A 9,549-nucleotide genomic window follows, 5' to 3' on the forward strand; every position below is an offset into this window, starting at 1 on the left:
ATTAAAAGGTAAGGTTTAGCCACATACCTGGAGCTTTGAAGCATCGAGGCTGCAGGTAGGCAGGACACAGGGAGAGGCACTGGGAGATCAGGGTGGCTGCATGGAGCAGCATCTCTCCTCCTAACAGGGCTCTTGACAGACAGTTCCATCAGCCTGGCCTCCTGTCCTGCATTGCCCAGTGTCTGACACACGGAACAGATCTCTGCAAACACCTTGTTCAGATAGATTAGCATTGATCTTCACACAGCTGCTCACAGCTGCTGAGACGTGCAAAGGTGGGGCAGGGAACAGCTATAGGTATGGGCATACTGGGGATATATTAGGGCATAATAAACTTTCAAGGGAGTTCTTAATTTGGGTACAGACTGTATATGCTAATTATATGGCAGCAGTCTTGGCAATTAGCATACATGCTTTCAACTTGCATTTCTGATTGCTGTAACAAAGCCAGCGCTGCCTTCTCCACTCACTGACTTCAAAGGCTTTGTCTTGATTTAAGAAATGCTGTCCTAAAGCTGTTAGGAGAAAATGAAGCTGTGGTACTGCCACTGTCAGGCTGCCCACTTAACAAACTGCATGGCAAATGGATGAGCAGCCAAGCTCTCTGCAATGGTTAATGAGAGCTTTGAGGCTGGAAAATGCCAGCCAACATTTATTGTCATTGGCATACAACATAATATTCCCACAGTGAATATAGCATAGGTCTTCCAAATCAGAGCGTGTGTCCCTAAAATATCAGCACCCAAAAATACACCTTGGGTGCAGACCACAGACTTTCATACTTGAAAGAGAATATTATGTGCACATCCCAGAAGGAAAAGTAATAATCAGTGGAAGAAACAAGAATAGAAACAAAGAGAAAATTTGAATTTCCCTTGGGTGATCCTGCCAACCCTGGGACCCAAGACCAGCAGGTCATGCGTAACATTTAAAAACATTTGGCACCTTAATCTGCGTTTTCATCAACCTCAGCAGACATTTTAAATTGCTGTTGCATTTCTGTAAATCTGGCTGCAACTTATCTTTGAAAACAAGGCTTAAACCCCCAAGCAAGTTAGTCTTTTACAGAATTTAACCCTAAAAGGAGAGTAATCTTCTTGTGGTTGTGCAGCTGCAGTGGGTCAAGTTGTAGCCTTTGAGCCTGGCTAGAACTCTCCAGGGCAATTCCCTGCAGAGAGCTGGAGTTACCTGAGCTGCCTACACCAAAATTAAGGATTACAATCCCCTGTTGCTGTCAGGGTACATTTCTGGTTCCAGCCTCAAGCTGCATGTTCCATGCAGAAGCTCATCTCAATGCTGAAATACCACAGACAAACTGAAAATATTTGAGTGTCTTTCTAGAGACTGGTGGAGATCACCCTGTGCTCAGCAGGTGCCACTGAAGCTGATCTAGATTTCCTCCAGAAAGAAGTGAAGCTGTGTCACAACATGCAGGAGCATCACTTAATGCTTGGCATTTGGAATAAAACTTAATATTACACAATTATGGTGTCGAATGGCTGGCAGCAATTTTGCCAGACGAGTATCACATGTCTTTCCCAGAAGGATTCAATCTTTAATATTGTTTCAATGCTGGAGGCTTTTCCAATCTCTGTTTATTAGAAATGACTTATCTATGTTGGAAGTGCTGCCTTTAACCTGATACAGCTGGTTCCACCTGCAGCGCTGTGAAAAAATCCTGTCTGCAGCATTTGTCTTCCATAGATTCACTGTATGACCAAAGCAAATTGTCACCTTGCAGAAATTAGGCTTTTGAAGGGCTAAAAGAGTGTTAGCTCTTCATCTGCTTTATGTGCTTTGAGGCTCTTTCCAAAAGAGTTTCGCTTTTACACCCTCAAAGCATGGAAATGTATCGCTGACAGGGAAATGTGGAAAGTTAAGTGGTGTGGATGGAGAGCCCACAGAAGGAAGAACCAAACAGGGGCTCTGAGATGCCAGGGCTGTGCCAGTGCAGAGCCAAGCTGAGGAGGAGTGCAGCCACCTGGCTTCTCTCCCCTTTTTCTGACTTTGTTATTACCTTTCTAAACCCAAATCACCAGCTGCACTGGAGGCTCTTGCTGTGAAGCTAAACTGGTGATGAAATGCAGTATTTTGGGGGACAATCTTGTTCTTTTGGAGCACTTGTACAAGGCCAGGTGCCCTAAGTCCTGGCAGGCTCTATGACTTGGAAAAGATTTCCACTTGCACAGGGAGGCCAGTTTTAGTCATCATCCTCACACCCAGCTTTCCTATACAGCATAGAACAGGGAACAGCTGTTTGCTCCATCTTCACCTATTTAAGCCACTGCTCTTCTTTTTTTTTTTTAAATGGGACCTTGGGGAAGTCATTAAGTTTTTGTGTCTCAGTGGAATCTTTCCTGTCTCTCTGGGGAAAAAGCAAGTGTGGGATGACTGGATTCACTCCCATTTCAAGGAAAATAATAGTATTCAAGGTGTAGTACATAAGTGGCAGATCTGACTGTCCTGAGTGTTCATGTAAATGCAGTGATACACTTGAACTTTCTTTACTAGGCAGTAAAGGAGGTATTTTTATGATGCATTTTATGGGGCCAAGGAGATGAGTGAGCAATTGTCGTGTGAGGTGAATTTTCAAACAAGTGTTTAATCTTTATTCCCTGGAGGGATGGCTTTGGTAACTGGAAAAGTGGGAACAATAGAGAACTGAGGTCAGTTTTGACAGAAATGGGTCACAGTCATTCATAACTCAAAAATAACTCCTATTAGCTGGTATCCACCTTCTTGGGCTCCAATTCTGCCACCTCCCTTCAGGTCCAGCAGCTTTGGTGTGGGATGTGGTGTCCTGCTTGGGCAGCACTGACCAGCTTCTCACCCACTGCAGGTCCAGGCTGTGGTTTTCTAATTGGCTTCCAGAAAATTAAGAAGAAAGAAATTACAAAAGTCTTGTAGCCCCTTAAAAGGCTGCATGTTCCCGTGTTTTTGAGCCTCCTGGATGCAGAATTCCCATCAGTCCTCAGCAGGGTCGAGGTTCTGGAGTGCTGGCTCAGCCAGCGTGGTGCAACAGAGGTGGTAACACCTTGTGGTGGCTCTTACAGGTGTCTGGAGCTCTCAGGATGCTGTTTTCCCTGGAAAGGGGAGCGTGGGATGCCTCTCCCCACATCCATGCTCTGGTGTCCGTCTGTCCCGGTGGCTGTACTGCCTCACCCAGCCCAGCCTTCCTATGCTGTGATCACACCTCCTGATGGCACTGCAGACATACTTTTAGAACAACTCCCTCCTCAGACCGGTATTTCGAGCCCTTATTTAATGTTGCCCCCTTTTCAGAGGTTTTAAGAAAGGTGGAAGTGCTTTATTGAGATTGGGTTGTTGTTTTGAAGCAGGCAGAGTGATGGCATTTTATTTGGATTTCAACAGCACACCCAATAGGATTTTGAAAGGTAGTAATATTCCCTGGAAACAGAAGAGGGCAGCTGTTTTTTGGGAAATGAAGAGTGCATTGACTATTTTTGAGAATGAAATAGCAGTCACTCAGATCTAGACGAGAGAGCTTTTTTTTTTTTTTTTTCCATGAATGAATAAAAATAGCACAGTATTTCAGGGCTCTTGCTGGTGTAATTAGTGTGTGAAATAGCTGGACCCCCATCACCTTCCACTGAGTCCCTGGGTTTTGTCTGGCAAAATTAGATTCCTTGCAATTTTATTGCAATGTAATTAAAAAGTAACCAAGGGAATACAGAATTCAGTCTTCAGAGATGTTCGGCTTCAGACAGAGTAAAAAGCATCTGCAGCTCGCTGGATTGAGTCAGTTTCTTTACTTACTGCCCGTGGGGGAAAAAAAAATGCTGTCAACTGTATGCATGGAAAAATCAGGTTTAGTAAATGTTTTTCAACCCCCCTCAAATATATGGGTGCTTTTTTAACTGAAAGAGATTTTCAGTTTGTATTAAACAATAATATTTATTGCATTGGTTTGGAATTTATGCAATACAGTGCATAAATTCCAAACCAAAACACCCTCCTGGAGTGAAATCATCATTTGCAATTTCTCAAATAAGGCATTGTGATTTTTCAAACTTCCATTTCCAGTGTTAACAATTACACAAGTTTGACAGGAGATTGCAATGAGGTTAAGTCCATCCAAATCTTTATTTCCTGGCAAATATTTGACTGAGGACCATGAAGCTGCTCTAGTACGCAGCCCCAAGCCCTGATTTCAGGCGCAGAGCAGCCCCAGCCTGCCTTGCCTTCCGCCTGTACACCGATTTTTCAGTGTATGCAAACAGCACATGGGCAGTGCAGCCTTGTAGCACAGGGTGGCCAGGTTTTCCATGAGAAGTTTCCCATGCCTGATTTCCCACATGATGCCTGTTACCCATCCAAAACTCACAAGCCTCTCTCCCAGGTCCCTGTGGCTGGGGCTGTGCTGGGGGCATGGCTGGATCCAAAGTCAGGAAGTTTGGTCTGTTTTTAAGACCAAAATAATGGTACTGAATCCCATGGAAACACAAGTCCTGGATGTGTTTGCCCCAAGTCTATTGTGTGTTTCCTGGATGCCAAGCCTTTCCTGGATGTGGCCCTTAATGAGAGGGGCAGTTAATCCCTGTTCATGTGGGACTTGTACTTCACAGCTGCTCCAGGCAGGTAATTTGGAAAACTCAGGAGTCACTTCTCCCAGCACCTTCCCAGTGCCACTGCATCCTTCCAGCTGTGAAAACAAATGGGATTTTTTGTATTTGGCTGCACCAAGAAGTATGTGAAAAACAAATTGTCTTTTTTTTTTTTTTTTTTTTTTTTATAGCTCTGAGGCAGAAATAATTGGAGACCCTCCATAATGAAACTGACTGAAAAAGCCCAAAAAAGACTGCTCTTCCGATGCAGGAAATAATGAGGGCTGCCCTAAACTTTTAATCAGAGGCTCAAATTTTGTTGCAGCTCCTGACAAGGAAAGCATCCCTTAATAATGCTCCTGACAGTTCCAAACTCCTGAAATTAATATGAGAGCAACGAGGATTTAATGGAAGCGCTAATTACAGATGCTGGAATTATTCTGCCGCAATTCAAAACCTCTGATGTGGAGAAACTCTTAGCATGGTTGGGCTGTCATCTAATTTCTGTGAAGTTTTTGCTGTGAAAGGTGACCCTGGTTTTACACACCTTCCTTCTGTGAGATGTGGGCTTCCTTCCCTCACACTGACTTCCACAACTTGCAAAGTACGGGGATGCAAGCAATTCCTCCTGCTCTGGAGGTGGTGCTACTCATACCCCTTTGGGGTGCTCTTCCCTCTATTTCCCCTCATGATTAGTGATAATGTGCTAGTGGACTCACATCCAGGCTTTTCCCAAAAAAGCTGACTGGTTATGCAGGTGGATGAAACACAGGTGGCTGTGGTGGTTTGTGCCTGGAGTGCCACCTCTGCAGCAGGAGCAGCTGAACCTCAGGTGGATCAGCTCCTGCTTCTTTGTGCTTCATGTTCTCGTTGTTTAGACCAACAGGTACCAACAAATTGGTGCCACTTCATGTGGTTATTCAGGGGTTGGTGGGGCATGGATGGAAGTGGAGGCCAGGCAGCCTCTAGGTGAGAGGGAACGATCCATGGGGTGAAGCCACCTCAGTCTCTAACCCTGAGTCTCTAACCTCTCCCAAAAAGCACAGATCTTTGGAAACAATCTGACATTATCAGTAGACCTACTTGGCATTGCTCCAGAGCCACTTTTTACCCCAGATTTCCTCCAAATCTGCCAGAGGTGCATGGAGACCCTGCTGGGTCTGTGGGAGGTGGTCCCTGGCTAGTGAGTCCTTGGCAGGCTGGGCTGCTGGGCTCCACCCTTAGCAACCTCTGGCTCTTTGGAACCTTCATGGAACACCAGGAGATTGCTGCTGGCCTGATGAGCTGCTCTGAACACCCTGACAGACCCTGCCATCATCCACCTAAAGGTTTTGTTGGAGTTTTGGAGACTGGCTATATGGCAGCAGGCCCAAACTGCCCTCCTTGCATATCCTGAAAATGCTCTCTCTGGATGCTTAGCATTCAGGAGAACTAGAATTAAATTTGAAGGCTTTTAAGGGAGAGCTTCGATTTCCAAGATCAGAGGAAGTCAAAGACTGAGGGACTGGAGAGGGACCTTCCCCAAAACATGAACATCTTTTGATCTATGCAACCTTTTCTAGTCTCCCTTACAGCCAGCTGTGAAACCTGAACCTTGATATTAGTTCCAACTGTTGAATGGCATTAGATGATTCATCTCTGCTATTAACACAAAAAAGTAATACCATTTTCAGCTTTGCACATAATGCCTTTTGAGAAATAGATGAAGACATAAGGGACACCGAAGAATTATTTAATCTAAGCTTTTTTCCTTCAGCCCTGTATTTTGTCACTCTATTGAATGATTACACTCCAGTTTCTGCCCTTCCCCAGTTACTCTGGAGACAGTGACAAAGGCAGGAGCCATCTCATCCTGCTTCAGTGCCCCTCTCCTAAGGGAGGGCTGTGCATCTTTTATTGAAAAGTAATAAATGTTCTTTGGTATAACAGAGTAAAAAGAAGGAGGGGAAAATCACCAAGCTGGTTTCAATATGCTCTGTTAATAAGCCAGAGCCACTGTCATAAAAATGCCAGCACGAGCATTGAAAATCGAAGTATAATCTCAATGATTCAGCTGTGAAATCTAATTTGGCCAAAGAGGGGGCTTGGAGATTTTTCCACCCTCTCTGGTCAACATGGAGCCTTGTGCATAAATAAAAATATTCTTGGGAAACCTTGCAATGAATCATATGCTCTGTGGCAATCAAGATGGAGAAGTTTTTATTGTTGTGGTAATTCTTGGCATGGGACATGGACTTCGCAGCTGAAAGACAATGGCCAATTTTATGGATTTTAGAGCTCTTATTTATTAGTGAGGACCTTGATAGAGTGGAATTTGAACACCCCGTTCCTCTTCCTCTCTGCTATTAAAAAAGGGAACAATAAATCAAAGATGAATTGGTAGAAGTGAAAATGACGGTCAGGAAAAACCTTATGGTGTTGAATTTTGGGGAAGGATATTTGTAAGCCAAAAGCTTAGTTACAAATGTCACTGTAAAATAATGTTCTCTCTAAATTTCCCTGAAATCATGGACCATGTGCTGACTTGTAGATGCTGGGTGTTGAGCTGACCTCAGCTCACACTAAACCTCCTAAAAGTAAAGAATTTTTAAATCAAAATTTTGTAATGAGAGTTGAGAATTTTGAATGCTGTGAGTGGGGAAAGAATGACATTTTACACAAGCATCTTAAAAGCTCCAGGTGTCCATATAACTTAGTGATGGGTGGCCTAATAGCATGCATATATTTGTGTTTTCTGGGGTTTGTAAGTGCTGTTATAACTATGGTAAATTATACAGAAAGCAATGAGTTAACTTCCCAGAGCTGGTAACAGAAAATATTTTCTTCTTTAGTGCCATTCTTGCTGCTGTTAAAGGTTTATCAAGAGGAAGCTGCATTTTTCCTCAGCACATTATTATTGTGATTGTTTCCCTGGCACTGACAGCAACCCCAGTACCTCCTCATTGTGTGGTAGATGTGCAAGAGCCTGCTCTGTCTCCCATTGAAATCAATAACAATCTTCCTTAATTAGCATTCAAATTACTATCAGTCTTTTAACATTACTATCAATTAGGCACAGCACAGCCATGCCCTGTTGTTTGTCTGAATTCTTGCAGGTGAGCCAGGGTGGGATCACGGGCAGGAGCCAGACCCCAGGGATTTGGGTTGCACCCACTGATGGTCACAGGCTCTCTGAAACATTGCTGGATGAGGAGGAGGAGGAGGCTCTCCTGAAACAACAGGCACAGCTCAGCCGAGTTGATTGCCCTGTTCTAATCAAACAAATAACTTGGAAGTGTCAGAAATGTGATTACATCCACAGGAAAGCGAGCCTTTCCTCCTTTTTTCCTCCGTTGCTGGATGCTGAGGGCTGAAACAACATTGGCATGCAGTGAACTTTCCCCAGGAGCTGGGCTGGGGCCCAGAAATTAACACAGGCAGCTTTTTAAGGCACATGGGAGCAAGGCATATCTGGCTGAGAGGCTGCAGGTTGGAAAGCCAGGGCAGAATAGTGCTGGGTTTATTCTGCAAGCACTGTATATCAGGGAACTGATGTGGATGTTGAGGAGGCACCAAGGGAGCTTGAAATGATTGATGTGATTTCATGACTGCTCCAAAGCACCTGCCAAGGGGAACCTGGGATGGGGTAATGCAGGTTCCAGGGACTGAAGCTTGTGTTTGCTGTGCAGGACTGTTTCTCCAGATTGAGATCAGAGTATTTGCAGAGCTTCAGTCCAAGGAAAAAAAAAAAAAAAAAGAAAAAACAACAAAAAGAGAAAAAAAAAAGATTAAAAAAAGGAAAGAACGAAACTGTTTTGATGAAGTTAAAGCACAGAGCAAACTGGGTTCCCTGATGGCTCTACCAAGGTTTGCTGAAAATTAGCTGCTCAGCACATGATGATATTTGCTAGCAAAACAGACTAAATGATCTAAACCAAAGCACATGGGGCTGTTATAAACCGCCTGTGCCTCAGATCAGAAAATTACTTAGCACTGGCAATTTACTCTAACATCCCTCCTCAATCTAATAGAGATTATCCTGTGGAAAGGTCTGTTTTCTACTCTGAAAACTCAGTCTGCCACCTATTTTCCTCTGTCCCCAAAGCTTGTATTACATTTACATTATTTAAACTCTTGACTTTTTTTATACTATTGTGTTTTACAACCACGTGGTACATTTGAAATAATTCTGCACGTGGGAAAGAGAGGCAGACAGAAACCTGCTCTTTGGAAGCAAGGAGTATTTCCCCTTGGAGCTCTATACTTCACCTCCTCTCTGCATTTTCCTTATCTGAGTTGATAGAAGACCCTCTTGGCAAGGATAGCAGTTGTCCATGTGGAAAAGTGACCTTTTAATTTATATTTTTCATTTTCTTGGATCCACTGAGAGCCTGTAAGAAGGAGTCTGCTCTGCCAGAGGGTTTTCAAGGGCTGCCAGCAGCTGGTCCATGTAGGTAAGGCAGGCTGCTGCAGACCAGAATGAACCTATTAGCATTAATTAAAAGACAGAAGTATCTAAGTGTGATGGAGCTTGCCTGTGCTGCTCCTGGAGAGGAATCTCAGTCTTCTTAACCTCTTTGCTGTGCATTGAAGGCCACGCTTTGGACATTGCAGCACAGTCTGGTGTGACCACATCAGTAAATATGGACAGAACCAGGGCTTCTCCTGCAGGATAGAGGGTGTGAGCTGCCACAAAATACAAGCATGGTACCCCAGTGCTCAATGCCAGGCTGAACAGGGCTCCAGGGACCCTGATCTAGTGGTGCCATGGCTGAGGGATTGTAACTAAACAATCTTTAAGGTCCCTTCTAACCCACAGCATTCTGTGATTCCTGTGGCCATTTAGGCTTGTCAAAGCAGGAGATGAGGATTCAGGGGCAGGAAGGAGAGAAAATTCCCCCCTTTGCATCTCTGCTGTCTTCTTTATTCATTTACATCTCACAACTGGATTTAATTTATCTAGATGTGCCAGCTCAATGAAACTTCAGTTTCTTCTCTTAACTGC

The sequence above is a fragment of the Cyanistes caeruleus genome, chromosome 10 (assembly GCF_971803275.1).
Source record: "Cyanistes caeruleus chromosome 10, bCyaCae1.hap1.1, whole genome shotgun sequence".
NCBI lineage: Eukaryota > Metazoa > Chordata > Aves > Passeriformes > Paridae > Cyanistes > Cyanistes caeruleus.